This window comes from Archocentrus centrarchus, chromosome 5 (genome assembly GCF_007364275.1).
Source record: "Archocentrus centrarchus isolate MPI-CPG fArcCen1 chromosome 5, fArcCen1, whole genome shotgun sequence".
NCBI classification, from domain to species: Eukaryota; Metazoa; Chordata; class Actinopteri; order Cichliformes; family Cichlidae; genus Archocentrus; species Archocentrus centrarchus.
The window spans coordinates 910,031-933,903 of record NC_044350.1 but is presented as its reverse complement, the minus strand read 5'-3'; the positions used below and the strand labels follow the sequence as shown (position 1 = coordinate 933,903).

Below are 23,873 nucleotides of genomic sequence, written 5' to 3'. Positions count from 1 at the left end.
AAAGTCTTATTTAATGGGTCAAGCATCCAGAGCCATCACAGGGTTAAAGATAACAGAAGGCAATTACAATGCTGCAATAGACATGCTGCAAGAGAGGTTTGGACGATAGGACCTGATTGTGAGTGAACACATGTCAAAAACACGTGAGATAAGTTCAGAACATAAGCTGAAGGTGCCAGAGCTCCTAGCCCTTCTTAAACAAGGAGTTGAAAGCAGAGAGGATGCCATGCACCAAACCAAGGTAAGGGGCCAGAAGACTGAACCAGTCTCCTAACCAGCATAGATACAAACCTAATCCAGCAAGTGGAAATTTTTTCGAAGTGCAAGTCTACCATCAGTGGCTATGCTTTACACCTACAGCTTGCAGGATGTATATTCTGTGACAGCTCATCACAAAAAGTCACAAATCTGTATAGATAACATACTCAACATCAAATACTCAACATCAGAAAAGAAAAGCTGAAAAAAATGGGATGGTGTTTCATATGCTTGGGACAGTGACACATGATCGAATTTTGCAAAACTAAGGGGAGCTCATGCAGTGTGTGCTAACAAAGACACCACCCCACAATGTGTTACTAAGGTGAAATAGAATAGAACAGAATAGAATGCCTTTATTTGTCATTATATGGAATGTACAATGAGAATGGAGGACCACTCCTGTTCAGGGCCATGCTGTAGAAAGTCACACTTCCTAAAAATATAAAATAGAAGAGAATGTATAAAAAAATAGATAAGTATATACTTATAAACATGAAGATGGGTGAGTATTGCACTTTGGTGAATTAATATTGCACATTATAGGGATGACAAGATATTGTTCAGTATGAATGATATAAATATTGCACAGAGATGTAGGTATTGCACAGTTAGACTGGGTGAGTGTGTGAAATCAGGGTGGTTATTGCTTTGGCAAACCAACTGTTTATAAGTCTGTTCTGGCTTTGATGCACCTGTAGTGCCTACCAGAGGTCAGCAGGTCAAACATTTCAAAGCCTGGGTGTGAGTTGCCCTTGATTATGTTTTTGGCTCTGCTGAGGCAGCAGGAGGTGTAGATGTCCATCAGGGAGGGGAGAGGGCAGCCAACAACCTTATTATTGTAGGGTCTTTACCTTACAATATAAAGCGCCTTGAGGCGACTATTTGTTGTGATTTGGCGCTATATAAATAAAATTAAATTGAATTGTACAGTCTTAACTACCCTCTGAAGCCTCCCCCTGTCTGCCTCAGTGCAGCTGCTGTACCATACTGTGATACAGTATATCAGCAGGCTCTCAACTGGTAAGTGGTAGAAGGTCAGCAGCAGGTTCGAGTCCAAGTTGTTCTTTCTGAGGACCCCTGGGGACGTGTAGTCACTGCTGAGCCTTCTTGATAACAGCTGTGATGTTATCTGTCCAAGAGAGAGCAGCAGAGATGAGGACACCAAGAAACCTGAAGATGTGGACCCTCTCCATATGCTCGCCGTTGATGTGCTGATGAACCAGTCTCTCAAAGCACTTCATGATTACCAAAGTGAGGGCCACAGGGCAGTAATCATTTAGGCTGGTGATGGATGACCTCTTTGGCACGGAGATGATTGTGCTCAAGAGACAAGTGCAGTTGTAGTCTCATCTGTGGCCCCACATACAGTGAAGACAAGTGCAGTAAAGCAGAACACAGTTCTCCTGCAAACAGTGATTGTATTGGCGCAGGGAACAAAGGAAACAACCAAAGCACCTTGTCACATGGAGGAAGTCAGTGGAGCTTTGTCCTGGAGAAGTGGGTGAAAGCCTCAGGATTACCTGTTGTGAGGAAAGAGATTTTAGAGCTTCACATCTTTGACAGTGACACTCCAGTAGCGACAGAGTGTAATGTTATAAAGTTGATTCTTCAGAACATATGCATTAAAAAATTAACTACTGAGATTGAAGCTGTTGAAACACCTCAAGTTAGCTCTGAAGTCATTCAGGTACAAGGAAAGAAAATCCAGGAACAACTGAAAAGAAGAGGACTAATGTCAGCAGATGTCTAAGAAAAAACTGACAAGGCCCTGAAACTGTCAGCACTGATAGGTACTGATCACTACTGGAAAATGGTAGCTGGTAAAGTCAAGAGACTGTCAGACACATTAGTTGCCACTGAGACAGCATATGGCCCAGTGTCGCTGTTAAGCCTTTAATAACAACAGGTGATCATCACTGATACACCTGTTACCTGCCCTTACCTGTTATCTACCCTTGAACAGCTGGTTAACATCAAGCGTATCACCACTGAAACATCTTATCACACATACTTTGAATTACCATAATTATGCTTTTGTCCTATCAGAAAAATTTGAACAGTTTCTGAAAGCTGAGAAATTGTGCCTCACACCCAACAAAGGGTTATGGTAATATGTTGCCGGAAGTCCGTGAATTGAATGGAATTGAATTCAATTTTATTTATATAGCGCCAAATCACAACAAACGGTTGCCTCAAGGGACTATGTATTACCCTACAATAATACAGAGACAACCCAACAGTCAAAATGACCCCCTATGAGCAAGTATTTGGTGACAGTGGGAAGGAAAAACTCCCCTCTAACAGAAACCTCCAGCAGAACCAGGCTCAGGGAGGGGCAGTCATCTGCCGCGGCCAGTTGGGGCTGAGGGGAGAGAGACAGGACAAAAGACATGCTGTGGAAGAGAGCCAGAGATTAATAACAATTAATCATTAACTACAGAGTGTAGTATAAACAAAGTAAATAAGGTGAATGAAAATAAACACCGGTAGGCCCGTGGTAAATAAAGGATTAAGCATGAGTGAAACTTCATGCATTAAGATCTGCACAGAAGAGACCACACAGGTTTCAAACCAGCTGCATGCACTCTGGGAAAAAAAGTCTTTGGGCATCTGTAGCAAAGCTGAAGAATGGGAAGAGGACCACGAGGCTCAAGAACACTTCAACAGTCACCTACAAAGAAGGCCAATATGAAGTTAAATTGCCATGGCAACATGACCAACCAGAACTTCTGGGCTATCTGGGAATTTCCCCCAAAAGATCTGAAAGCCTGAAAAGAAAACTAAAAGCTGTTGTGAAACTGCTTTAAAGATATGATGATGTGAATGTATGTGAAGACGTCCCACAGACTAAAGTCACAGCTGGAGCTAAAGGTAACAATGCCAAACACTACTTACTTTTCACCATGCTCTGATAAGAAAGGACAAGGCAGCAACCAAGTTGAAAGTAATTTTTGATGCCTCTGCATACAAAAATGGCTGCCCATCTCTCAATGACTGTCTGCTCACTGGACCAAACCTGAACCCAGACCTCCTCACCGTCCTTGTCAGGTACAGGCTGTATAACATAGCATTCGCATCACAGAAGAAAACAGGGGTGTGTGTTGAGGTTCCTGCGGTTCACTGGTCCTCCTGATGCTGAAAACACAAAACTATGTGTGCTGAGAATGATTTGTGTGGTGTTTGGTGTGTCATCAAGTCCATTTCTGCTACAGCCAGGATCAGAAATCACCTAGAGAAATACCAAGCAAGTCATTCACAGGCCATCAACACTATTAAAGATTCTCTGTATCTCAGAGATTTTATTGCCAGCTCAAACAAAAAAGAAGCTTATGTAATGACAACAAGTGTAAGGGAAATCATGTCTGATGCATGAACCTCTGTAAATGGACTACAAACTCTCCTGAAATGAAGATCAAGTGGCAGCAAGGTGACACTGACCTTTCCCAAGGACCTGAAACACATGGCTGTGTTTTAAAGGTGCTCGGCCTATAGTGGAGGCCATGATGACTTTGTTTTTAATCTGAAGCACCTCATGAACATTTTTAAAGACAAAGAGAACATGAAAGGAATGTTCTGCTCTCTTTATCCAAACTGTTCGATCCGTGGGATTTCTGACACCGTTCACAATAAGCATGTCTCTTCCAGGACATGTGGGTAAGAGGTCTCAGCTGGGATGAGGAGCTGCTAGATTATATCTCCCAAAGACGGCTGTCTGTCTGGGAGAAAGAATTCAACACTCAGACATGAGCTTTAGTGAGCGGTAGCCATACAGCCTGCCTTCAAACCACAGTCTCTCAGAAATGTTGATTAGACACTGTCATGAACAAGTGTTTCATTCGGGCATGAGAGACACTTTAATACAATTTAGAGACAATTATTTAATTCCATGAACCCGGCAAATGGCCAAGAAAATCATAGCAGCCTGCAATACTTGTAAAAGATTCAGAGTCAAAGCCACAGACAACAGTGCCCCGCCACGAGAGCAGACTACACAATCACCTCCCTTCTAGACTGTCGGAGTGGACTTTGCAGGCCCTCTGTATCTTACAACCAAGAAATGCAAGCAGAAAACGCATAGATAACACTGTTTTTCAGTGATAAGGACACACACAATCAAAACACATGAAAACTGGGTGCCAGGCCAAAAATGAGCAAACAAAAAGAGAAGGAAGTCCACACATCAGCAAAAGGCTCCTGGATGATAAATATGAATTTAATATAAATACCTTCAATAGAGTAATGTGTCGGGCTGCAGATTATAGACACTGTGCTGTGAGGTGTGCAGTCCACCTGGAGCTGGTGTCTGACATGCCAACAAAGATGTTTCTCCTGGCATTCAAGAGATTTATATCCTGGCGAGGCCTCTGCAGAACATTCTATTCAGATAACACCCACACCTTCAAATAAGCTGATCAAGAGCTCAAGAACCTGGGAGCCATCAAGGAGCTGGAGCTCTTGAAGTATTTCACAGAAATGGGCATCACATGGAGGCAAATTGGGAGAGACTGGTGACATCAGTTAAGACATGTTTGAGAAAAGTGATGGGAAGAGCTTCATGGAACTTTTTATTGGAAAGATTTATTAGCCAAAAACAGGAGCGATAATAAACTCATGCCCTCTTACTTTTGCTGAACGAACCTCATGAGCTTCAGCCTGTCACCCCAGCTCACTTTGTGATTGGAAACCAACTCTACTCCTTACCACCTAAGCCCATCCATACTGACAGCCACACACGCAGTTCAACAAGAGAGGAACTAACACAAAGATAGAAATGCCGCCAGCATCTTCTACATAACTTCTGGAATCACTGGAAAAGGGAGAACTTGCTAGATCTGGACTTTGGGGGACAGGTGTGTTACCCAGAGGTTGGTGAGTTGGTGGGCTGCTCAAGTGGCCCCACTCACCCCTTCACTGCTATCTCCCCTGAAGTTTATCTGCACCTTAGACATTGAGAGCTTTGGAGGGAAGGCGTGGATAGCCACTGTTGACATGTCACATCTGTCCCCTCAATTTTCATAGCACTCTAGTTCTCACACAGTCATGTCCCCAGCTATTTCATCTCATTTACTTACATACATCAACACATGCACTAATATTTTGCAGATGGGATACAGTCATCTGAAACAGAGATGAGTCTGCATACAGACGGGGGGTTGAGTTGACCATGCTCAAAACTGTGGAGATGACAGTGGACTTGAGGAGGAGCTCCTCTCCATTGCCCCTTCACCTTATACAACAGCTGGATAGAGCAACTACAAAGTTCTATTTTGTTCATGTTGACACTGATGAAGGGCTCCTCCAGCTGTTTCTAGTAAAGGTTTTAACGCTGGTTACAGGAACAATCACTGCTGCTTTGGATGCTAGAAAAACATTTCCTTTCGCTACACCTAAGCTCACATCTCAATAATAACTCCGCCTCTTTGCGCTTGGCATGTGTATGCAGACAGACTGCATGTAAGACAACTGCTGTTATTGTGTTATCTGTGTTTTTGTTGAAAAACTTGGGGTGTATGAGCTGAACGTTGTAATCATTTTTATTCAGAAGTGCCCTCCAAAATACATTTCTATTGCAGGTCTCTGTTTAGTCGCTAATCTGGGTTTAACCAAAAGAATTTTTGATGGAGCTCCTCAATACCGAATGAGCACTAGTGCTAATAGCGGCACTCTCTAGCAAACTGTGTTGATAGCAATCTGTGAGTGAGCACAACGCACACTCATGGTCCGCAGGCCGCATCCGGCCAAGCCCCCTACTTCCGGTCCGTGATTTGATGTCTGGAAGTAGGGGGCATGGCTGGATGCGGCCTGCGGACCACGAGTTTGAGACCCCTGCTCCAGCGTGTCCTGGGTCTGCCCCATGGCCTCCTGGGAGGACATGGCCAGAACATCTCAACCAAGAGGTGCCCAGGGGGCAACCCTTCGAAGGTAGCTCGTTTCTGCTGCTTGTATTTGTGAACTCAACCTTTCGGTCAAAACCCAAAGCTCATGACCATAGGTGAGCGTAGGGACTTCGCTTTCACACTCAGCTCCCTCTTCACCACAACAGACCAGTGCAGCGTCCGCATCACTGCAGATGCAGCTCCGATCCATCTGTCAATCTTCCGCTTCCTTCTCCTGTCACTCGTGGACAAGACCTGAGATACTTAAACTCCTCCATCTGGGGCAGCAACTCGTCTTTGAGCCAAGTGGACACTCCACCCATTTCCAGCTGAGGAACATGGCCTCAGATTTAGAGGCCATGGTGTCATGCCAGCTGCTTCACATTCAGCTGCGAACCATTCCACCATGAGCTGGAGGCTACCACTGTCATGGTCCTGGGCCTCATGTCTGGCATTTTGTGTTTTGTCCTATTAGATTCTGTTTAGTCATGTTTATATTCCCTTTGTGTGCCAGCCCTTCTATATGTCTGCTTTGCGGTTTGTCTTGTTTGTGTCACTTCCTGTTTTATTTTGATAGAAAGTTGTTGATGACACTTCGCTTAGGAGGACCATCAGGACTTTTCCCAACCAGAAGCCGTGGGTGGATAAATCTGTCCGCGACGCTCTGAGGTCCCGCACCGCTGCCTACAACTCCGGCCTCGCCTCTGGGAACATGGAGGACTACAAGGCTGCGTCATACAACATCCGCAGAGCGGTGAAAGAGGCCAAACATCGCTACGGCCGCAGACTGGAACAGCAACTACAACAGTCTGACCCCAGGGGACTGTGGCAGGGACTACGCACCATCACAGACTACAAAGCACCACACACACACCCGATGAGTGCCGACGCTTCTCTGGCTGATGAACTCAACAACTTCTTTGCACGCTTCGAGTCGGAAAGCCGACAGCCTGCTGCGCTCCCAGCCGGAGGGGCGGAGACACTCACTGTGGTGGAGCGCGATGTGAGGAGGGTATTTAGAAGTGTAAACACCAGGAAAGCGGCTGGACCAGACGGTATTAGCGGACGTGTCCTTAAGACCTGCGCTGACCAGCTGGCACCTGTGTTTACACTGATATTCAACCTCTCACTGAAACTGTGTGTGATTCCCACCTGCTTCAAAAAGTCCATTATAGTCCCTGCCCCAAAGAAACCACACCCCAGCAGCCCCAATGACTTCAGACCCATAGCGCTCACCTCTGTGGTGATGAAATGTTTTGAGAGACTCATCAAGACATTCATCGCCTCCTCACTGCCCACCACCCTCGACCCACTACAGTTCGCATACTGGCCAGACAGATCCACAGACAGATCCATAACCATAACCTTCCTCCTTCACAAGACCCTTTCGCACATAGACACTGGTAAGGGGAACTATGTGAGAGTGCTGTTTGTAGATTTTTTTGTTAGTTTTCAGAGCATTAGTTTTTATATTTGGTTTCATGCTTAGTTTTCGTTTAGTTTTCAACAACCAACTGTTCACAAAATAGCAACATTACCTGTTTAATGTGTGTAATATTAAGGAAACACATGAACATCAACAAGGAGAAACATAAAGAAAAACATGAACTCCAAAACTCAATAAACTCTCCAACAAACTTCAGCGTCAGTGCAGGAATCTGCTGACATTTGTGAGTCCTTATATTGATGCTTTGATTATTATTCCTGATTGTTATTCTCTCACTGATGAATTCAAACACTGCAGCAAAAAGTAGCCAGAAACGCACAAGGACTGAACAGGTTAATCACAACCTTGTGTGCTGTGTGGACCCGACATGTAGTTCGATTTCTCCGGAGGCGTACGTCAGGTTACGCTGAAGGATCAGTGCGGTACTTGGCAGGCCGCTGTCATTAATTTGCGGACCGATGCGGTGAGCACGCACACAGTTGCCCGATGGCGCTCCCAGCTTAAACTGTTAGAGTGGAAAAAATGATTTCATATCAATCCACAAGGGTTTTTTTTTTAATAAAATTATGAAAACAAAGGTAATTTTATCTATAATTTCTGTTAGTTTTAGTTAGTTTTGTAAACTCACAATACTGTTTTTTGCTTTTAATTATAGATTTTATTTATTTCAGTTAATGAAAATGTTTTTTTCTGTTTCAGTTTTCATTATTTAGTTTTCGTTGACTATAATAACCCTGTTTGTTACAAAGTTTACCAGCCAGCAGGAACCAGCTTGGTGGTATCACGTGGTATAGCCAAACTTGCATGCAATTGGTCAGTGGGTTTCCTTGGATGCTTCACTACTACCATAAGGACTGTAAAAGCTGCGCCGGTAAACCAGAAAGCGCTCAACAAGATTTTAATTAAGTGGTTATTTCTGTTTTGGTATTAGGTTCAGGTCCGCTTGAGACATAATTTCGGTCCGGATCCGGACCGAGGTCCGCCTATTGGTGATGGCTGCCCTACAGGATACCCCAAGGGACGTGGTTAAATGTCTTCTCCAAGTCCACAAAGCACATGTAGACTGGATGGGCAAACTCCCACACATATTCAAATGTTCTTAAGAGGATGAAGAGCTGGTCCAGCGTTCCATGACCAGAACAAAAACCGCATTCTTCCTCTTGAATCTGAGGTTTGACTAATGGATAAACCCTCCTTTTCAGCACCCTGGCATAAACCTTACCGGGGAGGCTGAGGAGTGTGATCTTTGATAGATTGAGCACACCCTCCAATCTCCCTTTTTAAAGATGGGGACCACCACCCTGGTCTGCCAATCCAGTGTCAACGCCCCAGATCTCCACGCGATGTTCCAAAAGTGTGTCACCCAAGACAGCCCTACAATCCAGAGCCTTCAACTCTGAGCAAATCTCTTATGTTCGAACAAGGTGTTTATTGTGACAATTGTATAAGCATATAAGTGCTTTGAGTGCTCAGACAGAGTAGAAAAGTGCTATATAAGAACTAGTCCATTTACCATTTACAAATTGTAAAACTATGTTAATACTGATATAGCATGGTGGTGCGGTGTTTAGCACTGTTACCTTAGAGCCATGATTCTCAAATTCAGGCCTCGTGGCCCAGTGTCCTGCAGGTATTAGATGTGTCCCTGATCCAACATTCCTGAATCAAATGGCTGAATTATCTTCTCAGTATGCAGTCAAGTTCTCCAGAGTCCTGCTAATGACTTCTATATTTGACTCAGGTGTGTTGAAGCAGACACTGCAGAACACTGGGCCACAAGGCCTGGATTTGAGATCCACTGCCTTAGAGGAAGAAGATCCTGGCTGGCTGGGACCCTTCTGTGTGGAGTTTGCATGTTCTTCCCATGTTTGCATGGTACTGTCCAGGTACTCTGGCTTCCTCTCACAGACATGCATTGGTTAGGTTAATTGATAATTCTAAATTGGCAACAGTTGTGAACGTGAGTGTGAATGATTGTCCGTTTTCTGTGTTAGCCCTGCAATAGACTAGCAATCTTTCCAAGGTACCATATGACAGTTGGGATAGGCTCCAACTTGTATCTTAAAACACTACTATACCATACTGTATTATATTATACAGTCAAAGGTTTGGGCAAACTTACCCATTTATATGAATGGGTGAGTGTGTCCAAACTTTTGACTGGTACTGTACGATCATACATGACTCAGAATTGCTATGCAGACACTGTGTGGGCAGGTGTATTCTTGGTACTAGTTGTGTAGGTTTAATAAAAGAAAGACCACAGTGCACAGGTCCAATCCAGACATTCAATGAATAGATGCTTCCTCCATCTCCCTTTTTTCCTAAAAGACTAACTAAATAATGTTATGAGAAAATTATGGATGAAGCCACAGAAGTAATAAAAGCCGTGATCAGTTTCAGTTAATGACATGACAGCCGCAGCAATAATGAACGATGTGAGCACTGTGCCATTTCAATCTGGTTAAGTGACATTTAGGGCATTTAGTTAGAAGTGCTGTTGTGCAACTTCAATACTTTGTTCATGCTGAGGATAATAAGTGTCTGTCTGAATCCTGAGCCCTGACATTCCTGCAGCAGAAGCATTGCGAATATCACAAAATATAAAAGACATCCCATAAAATCACAAATTAAAAAAAACTAACACTATGCTGGTAAAAGGTAGATAGATAGACAGATAGACAGATAGACAGATAGACAGACAGACAGACAGACAGATAGACAGATAGATAGACAGATAGACAGATAGATAGACAGATAGACAGATAGATAGACAGATAGACAGATAGATAGATAGATAGATAGATAGATAGATAACTGTATTCATCCCCATAGGGAAAGTTTCTGTATTGCAGCAGCCGTACTACACATAATAAAAACAAAGATAAAAATGCAACACCCTCCTGTAGGCCCACCACCTGCAGGAGGTGTCGTAGGGGTCGGGTGCAGTGTGTGTCGGGCGGTGGCCGAGGGCGGAGGCCCTGGCGGACCGATCCCCGGCTATCGAAACTGGCTATTGGGACATGGAATGTCACCTCTCTGGTGGGGAAGGAGCCTGAGCTAGTGCGTGAGGTTGAGAGATACCAGCTAGATATAGTTGGGCTCACCTCAACGCATGGCCTGGGCTCTGGAACCAGTCTCCTGGAGAAGGGCTGGACTCTGTTCCAGTCTGGAGTTGCCCTCGGTGAGAGGCGGCGAGCTGGGGTGGGTATTCTTGTATCCCCCCGGCTTGCTGCCTGTACGTCGGAGTTTACACCGGTGGACAAGAGGGTAGTTTCCCTGCGCCTTCGAGCTGGGGAACAGGTCCTGACTGTTGTTTGCGCTTATGCGCTGAATGACAGTTCAGAGTACCCACCATTTTTGGAGTGGCTGGGTGGGGTGCTGGAGGGTGCTCCATCTGGGGACTCCATAGTCTTGCTGGGAGACTTCAAGGCTCACGTGGGCAATGACAGTGAGACCTGGAGTGGCGTGATTGGGAGGAACGGCCTGCCCGATCTGAACCCGAATGGTGTTTTGTTATTGGACTTCTGTGCAAACCACAGTTTGTCCATAACGAACACCATGTTCGAACATAAGGATGTCCATAAGTGCACATGGCACCAGGACACCCTAGGTCGCAGGTCGATGATCGATTTTGTAATCGTATCATCAGATCTGCGGCCGTATGTTCTGGACACTCGGGTGAAGAGAGGAGCTGAGCTGTCAACTGATCACCACCTGGTGGTGAGTTGGATCAGGTGGCGGGGGAAGATGCTGGACAGACCTGGCACACCTAAACGTATTGTGAGGGTGCGCTGGGAACGCCTGGCAGAAGCCCCAGTCCGGGAGATCTTCAACTCCCACCTCCGGCAGAACTTCGACAGCATTCCGAGGGAGGCTGAGGACATTGAGTCCGAATGGACCATGTTCCGCACCTCCATTGTTGAGGCTGCTGCTCAGAGCTGTGGCTGCAAGGTGGTTGGTGCCTGTCGTGGTGGTAACCCCCGAACCAGATGGTGGTCACCGGAGGTGAAGGGAGCCACCAAGTTGAAGAAAGAGTCCTATCGGGCTTGGTTAGCCTGTGGGACTCCGGAGGCAGCTGACAGGTATCGGCAGGCCAAGCGGAATGCAGCTCGGGCAGTGGCCGAAGCAAAAACTTGGGTGTGGGAGGATTACGGTGAGGCTATGGAAAAAGACTTTCGGACGGCATCGAAGCAATTCTGGCAAACCGTCAGGCGACTCAGGAGGGGAAAGCAGTGCTCCACTCACACGGTTTATAGTGTGGGTGGGGTGCTGCTGACTTCAACTGAGGCTATAGTCGGACGGTGGAAGGAATACTTCGAGGACCTCCTGAATCCCACTGACACGTCTTCTGTAGTGGAAGCACAGTCTGGGGACGAGGGAGATGACTTGACCATCACTGGGGGTGAGGTCACTGAGGTAGTTAAACAACTCCTTGGTGGCAGGGCCCCTGGGGTGGATGAGATTCGCCCTGAGTTCCTGAAGGCTCTGGATGTTGTAGGGCTGTCTTGGTTGACACGCCTCTGCAACATCGCGTGGAGATCTGGGGCAGTGCCAATGGATTGGCAGACCGGGGTGGTGGTCCCCATCTTTAAGAAGGGAGACCGGAGGGTGTGCTCCAACTTTCGGGGGATCACACTCCTCAGCCTCCCCGGTAAGGTCTATGCCAGGGTGCTGGAAAGGAGGGTCCGTCCGTTAGTCGAACCTCGGATCCAGGAGGAACAATGCGGTTTTCAACCTGGTCGCAGAACGCTAGACCAGCTCTTTATCCTCTCATGGATATTCGAGTGTGCGTGGGAGTTTGCCCAACCAGTCTACATGTGCTTTGTGGACTTGGAGAAGGCATTCGACCGCGTCCCTCGGGGTGTCCTTTGGGAGGTCCTGCGGGAGTATGGGGTGTCTGGCCCATTGTTGCGGGCCATTCAGTCTTTGTACAACCGCAGTGAGAGCTTGGTCCGTATAGCTGGTAATAAGTCGGATTTGTTTCCTGTGGGTGTTGGACTCCGTCAGGGCTGCCCTTTGTCACCGATTCTGTTCATAATTTTTATGGACAGAATTTCTAGGCGTAGCCAGAAAGGCTTCTTCCTCGGTGGCCTCACAGTCTCATCTCTGCTTTTTGCGGATGATGCGGTTCTGTTGGCTTCATCAGGGGGTGGCCTCCAGCTCGCAGTGGAACGGTTCGCAGCCGAGTGTGAAGCGGCCGGTATGAGAATCAGCACCTCTAACTCTGAGGCCATGGTCCTCAGCCGGAAAAAGGTGGAGTGCTCTCTCCGGCTCAGGAACGAGTTCTTACCCCATGTGGAGGAGTTCAAGTATCTCGAGGTCTTGTTCACGAGTGATGGGAGAAGGGAGCGGGAGATCGACAGACGGATCGGGGCTGCTTCTGCAGTGATGCGGACGCTGCACCGGTCCGTCGTGGTGAAGAGAGAGCTTAGTGTAAAAGCGAAGCTCTCGATTTACTGGTCGATCTACGTTCCTACCCTCACCTATGGCCACGAGCTTTGGGTAGTGACCGAAAGAATAAAATCGCGAATACAAGCGGCAGAAATGAGTTTCCTTCGAAGGGTGGCTGGTCTCTCCCTTAGAGATAAGGCGAGAGGTGCGGCCATCCGGGAGGGGCTCAGAGTAGAGCCGCTGCTCCTCCACATCGAAAGGAGCCAGTTGAGGTGGCTCGGGCATCTGATTAGGATGCCTCCTGGCCGCCTCTTAGGTGAGGTGTTCCGGGCATGTCCCACCGGGAAGAGGCCCCATGGTAGACCCAGGACACGCTGGAGGGATTATATCTCTCGGCTGGCCTGGGAACGCCTTGGGGTCCCTCCGGATGAGCTGGAGGAGGTGGCTGGGGAGAGGGAAGCCTGGGCTTCTTTGCTTAGGCTCCTGCCCCCGCGACCCGGCGCCGGATAAGCGGAAGAGAATGGATGGATGGATGGAAAATGCAACAGAAAACACAATCATGTCCGTAGAAGCTATACAATGTGCAGTGGGCCTATTTTGTAATAGGTATACATTGCACTAATCCACAGATAATGATAATGATTCACCCATTATAAAGCAAGTTACTGTATGTGTCACAGACACTACTGCAGCTCTGCAAACACATGGTGAAGAGAGCAAAACACAGGGAGATTGTTTTCTACATGCTTTAAGAGGAGCATGTGCTGGGGCAGCTCTGAAAGGCATATACACACACACAGTGACAATGGAAACTGTACTGCAGTTGTACAGCTTCTGAGCTCCAAGGTTTAGTGTGTGCCCAAAACATGGAAACTTGATAATGTTCAGCTTTTTCACAGCTACATCGATGTTTGCTGCATTATCCACAGTGGCTGCCACAACCATCACTTTTACACCAAACTCCTCCAGGATGCCTTGAATCTCCTCTGCCACAGCTGTCCCTGTCTGTGCTTCATACAATGCTTTGGTTTAGAGGACCTTTTCCTAATTCTGACCTTTCCTGACATAGTGCAGTGTTACAGTGCACTGAACAGTGTTACACTATCACTGCAGCCCTCCATCAGTCGGGGCTTTATGGCAGAGTGGTCTGATGGAAGCCTCTCCTCATTGCAAGACATATGAAAGCCTGCATAGAGTTTGCCAAACAACACATGAAGGACTCCCAGACTATGAGAAATAATATTCTCTGATCTGATGAGACAAAGATTGAATTTTTTGGTGTTAATTCCAAGCGGTATGTGTGGAGAAAACCAGGCACTGCTCATCACCTGCCCAATACAATCCCAACAGTGAAACATGGTGGTGGCAGCATCATTCTGTGGGGGTGTTTTTCAGCTGCAGGGGCAGGACGACTGGTTGCAACTGAAGGAAAGATGAATGTGGCCAAGTACAGAGATATCCTGGAAAAAAAACCTCTTCCAGAGTGCTCAGGACGTCAGACTGGGCCAAAGGTTCACCTTCCAACAAAACAATGACCCTAAGCACACAGCTAAAATAAAAAAGGAGTGGCTTCGGAACAACTCTGTGACCATTCTTGACTGGCCCAGCCAGAGCCCTGACCTAAACCCAATTGAGCATCTCTGGAGCGACCTGAAAATGGCTGTCCACCAATGTTCACCGTCCAACCTGATGGAACTGAAGAGGATCTGCAAGGAAGAATGGAAGAGGATCCCCAAATCCAGGTCTGAAAAACTTGTTGCATCATTCCCAAGAAAACTCATGGCTGTACTAGCTCAAAAGGGTGCTTCTACTCAATAATGAGCAAAGGGTCTGAATACTTATGACAATGTGGTATTTCAGTCTTTCTTTTTTAATATGTATGCTCTCTCTTTGTAGTCCCTGTCAGTTCTCTTGCTGCAGCATTTTGGATCAACTGAAGGCTTTTCAGGGAGCTTTCAGGACAACCTGATAATAATGAATTACAATAGTCCAGAAGTAATACATGCATGAACTAGTTTTTCCAGCATCACTCTCAGACAGGCTGTTTCTAATTTTAGAGATACTGGGCAAATGCAAGAAAGCAGTCCTACATATTTGTTTAATATGGGTATTCAAGAACATATCCTGGTCAAAAATGATTGCAAGATCCCTCACAGTATTACTGGAGGCCATCTGGAATGAGTGTCTGGTTAGATACCATGTATAAGATATCTAAAAAGTTTGGACACAATCACGACACACACATTCATGTGAATGGGTGAGTGTGTCCACACTTTTGACTGGTACTGTAGTTGGAAAACAGCTAACTGATCATCTGCAGAGGAAGGGTTTATTTGAAGAGTTTCACTCATGTTTCAGAATTCATCACAGTAAAGAAACAGCATTAGTGAATGTATTTTAGAGATAAAGGAAGCTTGGAGCTTGCCCTTTAATTAGCTAAGACAGCTGGGTCAAATGACAGCTTTTTAAGCAATAGTTTAATTACTGCCACCTTAAAATGCCTATGGTATGTAGCACATTAATAGAGATAGACTGATCATATTTAAGATTGAAGGATTGATTAAGGGTAGGACTTCTTTGCACAGTTTTGTATGAATGGGGTCTAACAGACACATCGATGGCTTTGGGGAGTAACTTTTGAAGTTAACTCAGAAAGATCCATTTGAGAGTAAGAGCCTAAATAAATATCAGTAGTATTGAAATACTAATAATGATATGTCTTTGAGATGGTAATGAATATTTTTTTTTCTAATGTTAAAATTGTATTTGTGAAGAAATTCATGAAGTCATTACTAATTAAGGCTAGAAGAACACTACACTCAACAAAGCTCTGACTCTGTCATTGTGGACAGTACTGAAAACAAACCTGGGGTTATTCTTATTTTCATGTATTAGTGACAAATAGTAAGACGTACTAGCTTTTCTGAAGGTTTTTTTTTTCCTTTTTTTTTTTTTTAATAGAGCAACAACCTCTTTTTCAAAGCTAAATGAAGTGAGATACCATTTCCTCTCCAGCATACGGGTTATCTGCTTTAAGCTCCACGTTTGTGAGTTATACCAAGGATTCAAGCACTTCTGATTTGAGGCTTTCTTTTTCAGAGAAGCCACAGTATGCAGAATCATACACAGGGAGGCTGTAACACTATTAACAAGATAATCGACCTCTATGGGAGTAGAGAAGAGTTTAGGTTGCTGAAAATGAAGATTACAGTGGGAAATATATCCTTAAACTTAGTTACGCCAATTTCAGAAAGACTTCTACTGTAATGAAATTCATGACCATGTACAGGATAAGCAGATGAGGATGGATGGATGGATGGATGCTGTGTAATCCATTATTGTAAATTTAAATATGTAGAGTTTTTGGCAAGCTGGGTGTATATAAACACGGTGCAGTGTCACCATGATATGGCGTTTTCATCACAAAAATTGACTTGTATAGTTTTAAATTCTTTTGACTGCTTTCATGCTTAAAAACTTTCACTTTCTGAAGTATAAATGAATTATAGACGGATAGATGGATGGATAAAACTCTACAGTCAATTTGACATTTTGCAAATCACCAAAACTATTCCCAGCAAACATTTCTTCATTAATCCATTACAGTCTAAACTAATAAATTGACACAATTTAAAAGAAAATTTGAAAAAAAAATTGTTAATTTTAATTTCGACAGCAAATTTTGATTTAGTTTAAGTCAGTTTTTTGACAAAAATGTAATTCAGTTTTAGTCATAATTTCGTCATCTGAATAGTTTTTGTCTAGTTTTAATTGGTGTAAGAATACAGTTGACTAAATCTACAGTTGATTCAGTCGACTAAAATATAAAGGGTGTAAGGCAGAGCTCTTCAACTCCAGGCCTCGAGAGCCCCTGTCCTGCAGGTTTTAGATGTGTCTCTGCTTCAACACACCTGAGTCAAATATAGAAGTCATTAGCAGGACTCTGAAGAACTTGACTGCATCCTGAGGAGGTAATTCAGCCATTTGACTCAGGCGTGTTGGATCAGGGACACATATAAAACCTGCAGGACGGGGGCTTTCGAGGCCTGGAGTTGAAGCGCCCTGGTGTAAGGTGTAAATGCTTTTTTTTTTTCAGTTCCCTTGAATTAGTCATTTTACACACTTACACGAAATTAAACATTTATTAAAAGTTATGGAATATTGTTAATGCTTGAAACACAATAGAAACATATTGAACATATTGAACAAAGAACATCTTTATTTACCTGACCTTGTTTATTGAGCATAACAATAAAATATTGATGAGTAGGCCTGCTCTGCCTTAAAAATTCACAGGTTAGTGTGGCCGTCTCAGATTTAGATCAAATTTGTGCAACTGTGATTTTGATTGGTTGTTTTCCTAACTTGTCCGGCCCTGTCACAAAATTAAATACGTTCTGATTGGATGTCATCCCCACCAAGTATTTTCGTCTTGTTTTCATTCATTGACGAAAGTGTCAATTCATTTCGTCACTGAAAATAGTTCGTCAACGAAATTAACACTGGTTACACACAAATTTCCTTATAGAACCAAAAGCAGATGTGGAGGTTGTCTTAGACAAGGTTATTATTGTTAATGAAAACAAACAAAACAGCAAAAACTGAAATTGAAAAAACATTTTCGTTAACTGAAATAAAAAAAAAAAGTAATTAAGAGGAAAAAACAATAACTAACTGAACCTGTATTGCGTGTTTAGAAAACTAACTAAAATATACTGAAATTATACAAAAAAATGGCCTTTGTTTTTGTGTTTATCAGTTTATTTAAAAGCTTTGTGGACTGATATGAATTTTTTCTTTTCCACTCTAGCAGTTTTAGCTGGGGGCGTCATACGGCACCTCACTGTGTGTGTCTGCTCACTGCGCCAGTCCGCAAAATAGCAAAAGTTGGGAGAAAGCGGCATAGACCCATATGGGATTTCTTTGAATACAGATAGAAGCCAGTGTCTTGTTGTGGATGATGACAAAATGTGTGGAATACTCCTTAAGAGGAAAAACCCCACCAACCTTAAAGTCCTCCTGAGAAGCGCACACAAGACGGCTACGGAAACCCCTCTGAACCTATGCAGCAATCTCTTGAGAAATATAATTACACATCGGGTCCATGCAACTCGCAACCAGTTCATCACTGTTGAGACCTCTCATGCATTTCCGGCTACTTTTCAGTGCAGTTTTTGAATTTCTCAGTGAGAAAATAAGAATCAGGAATAATAATCAAAGCATCAATATAAGGACTCACAAGTTCCTGGAGGAAGATTGCTGAAACTATTGGAATGGACATGAGCGAATGAGCAAAGTGTAAAAAATAAATAAATAAACAGAGGGACAAATACAGGGTTCTAGCCAGGTGGGGCTATTTAGCATTAGTTTGCTATTGCTAAACGCTAAATACCGTGACAGCTTGTTAATTCCATGATGGTGACCAGTTGGATAATATTATGTATGTAATATTCTGTGATAATGGTTGGTCCTATGGGTCACTGAAGGCACATGAATCTGATTGGATCATGTGACCTAATGACAATAGGTAGTGTGGATCCCTACAGTCTGTGTTGTGATGCTCTGAAAAAAAAAGATGCACATTTACCTGCAGCTATGGTTAGTCAACATTCCTTAAGTAAAACATCAGTGTGAGTTTACGAAGACAAGAAACAAGACAAGCTCCAGGGATTTTATGTTTAATAGGAAGCCCAAAAATTGTTCTTTGAGCTCCCTTTTTTCCTCTACTACGGCTTTTGGTTTCATACTGGTTGCATCACGTATGCACATTGTGAGCGAAACTGGCCGTGGCTGGTGGTAGACTGCAAATTGAGGGGGAAATAATACTATACTGCAGTGTGCGGGGTGTGCGCCCACTTGTTCAGGTAACAAACCAGTGAAATTCTGAGCCCGGTGCAAGATGACCTCAGCACGGGTAATCAACCGCTGGCTAGAACCCTGAAATATATTTGCAGCCAAAAAAAGAAAAAAAAAGACCACGAAGAGTGATTGACAGATTAGGCGACTACCAAAATAATCTTTAGTTGCAGGCCTAGTTTTGAGTCAGTATCTTGCTGCTTGATGAAGGCTCTCCTGCTGAGAAGGTGATTGGCTGTAACCTCCCATCTCTCCAGGACCTGTACACCTCCAGGACACTGGGGCGTGCAGGTCGGATCACAGCCGACCACTCTCACCCTGGGCACAGACTTTTTGACCCTCTCCCCTCAGGCAGGAGGCTACGGTCCATACGGACCAGAACCTCCCGCCATAAGAACAGTTTCTTCCCCTCTGCTGTTGGACTCATGAACAATAACCCTAAGACTGTTACCACCACCCTCCACAAACGCTGATGACCCTATGTCTATGCACCTGTCTGATTGCACTGATGTACATATTAGTGGAATATAGTTTACATTCTTTTATCTTTTAATTAGTCTCTGCACTGTATATTTTGTAATTTTGTAATATTGTGTTATAGTTATAGCTCTAATATCTCTGTATATTTGCAATTTGTATACTTGTATATTGTCTTATAGTTTTTATACTTATTTGTTTTTTCTGTAAGCACGAAGTACCGCAGCAATTTCCTAATGCTGTGAACCTGTTCACCCATATGGCAATAAAAACCTTCTGATTCTGATTCTGATTCCCATTCAGTTTGGTTGCATCTTTCTTTAAATTGACAGACAAAATCTTAATGAACAAGTTCTTACTACACCGCTTTTCTAGTCAAGCATTCAAAACGCTTTATACCACGTTTGCATTTACCCGACCACTTTTTTTTCTACATCTAAAAGCTTTCCACACACATTCACACATCAGGAGCTCAACATCTTGCCCAAGGGTCCTTTAGAATGCAGACTGCAGCAGCCAGGAATTGAACCACTGACCTTCTGATTAGCAGATGACCCGTGCTACCTCCTGAGCCACAGGAGGTAGTGTGTTGTGTGTGTTTCTGCCATCATGCATGACATCATCAATAATAAGCCCATCCCAGAACAAGCTAAGCAAACCCAAGTCATGACGTTATCGCCACTGTTTCACAGATGAGCTTCTTTATTTGGGATCATGAAAAGATCCTTTCTTTCTCCAAACTTAAGCCTTTCCATCAAAACTTTTCTGAATGTCTGAGGCTTGTCTCTGTACTTCTTGGCAAATTCCAGCCTTCCCGTTCTTCTGCAAACAGCACATTGTGATACCTTCACTCCTGCCCTCTGGAGGTTGTTGCTGATGTCACTAACAGTTGTTTTAAGATCCTTCTTTACAGCAATTACAATGTTTCTGTCCCCATCTGTCATCTTGTTTTCCTTGGTCTACCTGTGTGACATCTGTTACTTAGAACACCAGTGTCGACTTTCTTCTTCTTTGTACTGGCTATGGCCAATGTTTGTACAACGGCTCTGACTGATTGCCATCTTTCACTCAAAAACAGTTCTCTGGTTTTCATGTTGGTTACTCCTCTAACTATAAATGCAGTCTGCACAGGAAAGACACAAATCTGAAACTGAGTTCAGCGCTATTTAGTGTTTGAATGATCAATGTAACAGGACACAGCTGGGCAACAAAATGCATCTGTCATCTATTCCGATACTTATGCTCACAAACAAATTGGTGGCTTTAGATAAAAGGTCCTATCTTCTGAACTGTGTGTTAGATCCAGAAAATACCTGGAAATAAAAGCTGAGATGTTGATCTTTTGTCTCATATTCATATTTTAATGTCAAACCCAAATGTTTTCAGTCTACAGCAAACTGCATTTTACAAGCCACAGAAAAGCTCCTTTGCCACACTAAGCACACTATTGAATCATTAAATATTATTACATGAACATGTTTCCAAACTAACAAGAACAGAAGAATCAGCTCTGACAACCAGCAAACTGTGCACGTACAGAATAATATTCCTGAATCAGTCGTGGATAAAGAAATATAATTCAGTAAAATCTCAATTACTACCCTATTCTTCAGTATTTTATACAGGCATACCGTGAAATGTAGCTAACCAACACAATCGATAATGAAGTCGACCAGTGAGAAACACAATCAAATGATCTAAGTCACGTTGTGAGGTGTGTACGCTTGTAAAGCGACATTAAACTTGCAGATTTTGCAAGAAGTCTGTTCTAATGTTGGCCACCTAACATGGAAGAAGCGTGCTTTGTCAACGATTTTTCACAAGTACATCTGTCAGCACCTATGCTGCATCAGACAAAAAAAAAAAAAAGGATACCCGCCCGGCCAAAGAGCGACACCACCTTTCAGCGTCCCAAAAAAACCGCACCAACTGTTAGGTCTGCCAGCGCTTATTAAGCTAAAGAGTGGGAAAATATAATTTAAAAAAGAAAGGAGAAAAGATTACACTAAAGGTGCGTAATGTGAGATTTTGGTTTGTTTACCTTGCTGAGATGCGGATAGTCTTCTCCCCCAGCAGCAGAGATGCGGATGGTGCGCAGGAGGTGGAAGTGATGCTGCTAACGTCGCTGAAATCAACAACGTATTTTAGCGACCCGGGATCGTGTCACACAGCTTTGTTACGGTCCTCAGTTCCTTCCTTCCCGTCCTTCTGTTCTCCTCTTCTACGTTATAAAATTTCAGTGAGTCAGTGATGGGCCAGCCTCCGCCTCTCCCTTTATTATTCCTGTTCTAATTTGTTCCTCCCTTTTACGTTCCTTCTTTCTTCACCTTCTGGCGTCTTCTCACCACGGTCAAGCACGCGAAACTACAATAGCACTTCCGGTCTCCCACAGCAGACAGGTTGGCAAAGCTACGATAACTTTATTTAAAATGTAATCAAATGACTGCATACATATTTAATGCTGAAGAATATGAAATATGTATTTTTATAAAAGAATTTCTCTTTCTTGAAAAAACGACTATTTTATGGCAGTCATATTGACGTCAAACTATTGACATGACGACAATGAGCTTGCTCCTTTTTTCAGTATGCCAAGACAGTGAGTGAGAAAAACATGATCACTGTGATCACTTCTTTTAGCCTAGTGCACATTTTCCAGCAATAGCCGACAGTGATTTAAAAGCCATAATCAAGTTATTTTGGAAAATGTCGTAGTGCTGGCCAGTACACAGAAGGCAAGTTATAACAAAAGAGTCTCTTTCATTAAGCCTGAGATATAGCTGAACACAAATATTGCTAGTGGACAAATTGGGATATTTTGTGAAAATTTTAAAAATGCAATTAATAAAATTAATAAAAATTAATAAAATTAAAACATAGGAAAATCTAAGAATCTTAGCATAAAAGTGATGTGAGTTGTAAGCTCTGAAATAAAAAAAAATATTACAATCGTCCTGCAACTCATTCCAGGTGTTTTCTCATCAGCTGCCAAGGGTTTTCCAGCATTTCTGACTATGACCAACTATGTAATTTGTGTTAAAAGAAAAAAAAAAAAAAATGAACGGTGCACAGATGTGTTTTACCATTAAAGTTCCCCAGTACTGTACCCGACATGTAGCCTAGATGGATGTTATGTTTCTTTTCTCAGTATTGGTGCTGTGACTTTTACAGAAAGGCAAACAGACAGTTTCCTGTTTCGTTAAAAAAAAACACAGCTCAGAAACACAGGTTAAAACCAAAAACAGTATATAAAAATATATTAATAACAAAAAAATCAGCAAATTAAAAAGCTTAAGCAGACTGTGACATGGTTAACTGTCAATATCTACAGGGATATTAAAATATATTAATGTATTATATATTTTTAAATTAATGAAAACTAAACTAGTTCATTTTAAACTATTTAAAACTAGTTAAACTAGTTTGTACTACATTGACTTCATTATTGTAACATTTTGTATTAAATTCACTTCAGTCAGCCAAGTGATTTCTCACAGATACTAATCTGAAAGTGCTGGCTGAGCCTGCACCTGTCATCTTGCCTGTTTTATTAGATCAGACACGATAAGAGCTGCCATCCCCTGTCCATCATTGTCAGTGTTCCCTGATAATGTACTAAAGGAGTTATTAACAACTTTTTCACACTCCATCTTCTCTATATCACTCATTTTCAAAGGTGGTTAGCAAGAGGAAACTTATCTGTTACAATGATAAATCACTGAAGCTCATTTATCGCTAATCCAGGTTGTGTTTCCACACAAAGTGCAGATTGTAACTGATCTCAGAGCAGTGACAGCAGAGCAGATGAAATCAAGGTTAACGTGTACCAGAATAATAGGAAGACAAAATTATGGAGAACGAGGGAAACAGCTGCTGAACCAAAGCATACCACATTATACGTCTAAAATGGTGGAGGCAGTGTTATGGAATAGGTATGTATGGCTACCAGTGGAACTGGGCCATTAAAATTTACTGATGACTTTACTTACTTTGCTCAAATGCTGCAGAGCTGATTGGACAGCATTTCACAGAACAAACAGATAATGTTTGAGAGTTAGCTACGGCTGACAGTAGCCTGTGCTCGGCTCCAAATAAACAGCAAGTAAACTGTTACAATCTTTTTGCTGCAGTCTGTTTGAGGAACACTACAATAATATTTTGTTATGTCTGTGGGTTCATGGAGCTTAATTAGGCAAACATTAGCTACAGGTTTTTTCACCCAACTATTAAAAAATTTATGTTAATGTTTATCTGATTACTTATGAACCTTGGAAAATGGGAGACTGTGTGTAAAAATGACTATAATTCTTAAACAGTTCATGCTAAATTTTTAGAAAACCCCTTGAGTTAAAGCTGAAAGTCTGCCCTTTGGTCACGTGGTGTATACCATGAAGGCGTATTAGGGCCACACTGAGAAAAAAAAATTAAATTGTGCATTTTGAGAATAAAGTTCAAATTTCAAGAAAAAAAGCTGAAATGCTATTTCGAGAAAAAAGTTCAAATGTGGAGATTAAAGTTGTCGTTTCAAGTCAAACAACTGCCACACAACTTCTGCTATACCC

At 43.2% G+C, this 23,873-nt stretch overlaps 1 protein-coding gene across 1 annotated transcript in view; it reads right to left on the bottom strand.

The window, feature by feature from the left end:
* Window positions 1-21,629, bottom strand: part of cntn2 (contactin 2) — a 77,341-nt gene extending 55,712 nt beyond the window's left edge. Inside the window, exon 1 of the mRNA XM_030729641.1 lies at window positions 21,353-21,629. The gene's annotated coding sequence lies outside the window, so the exon portion shown is untranslated. The remainder of the gene's footprint in view (window positions 1-21,352) is intronic.
* Window positions 21,630-23,873: the final 2,244 nt, after the last annotated feature.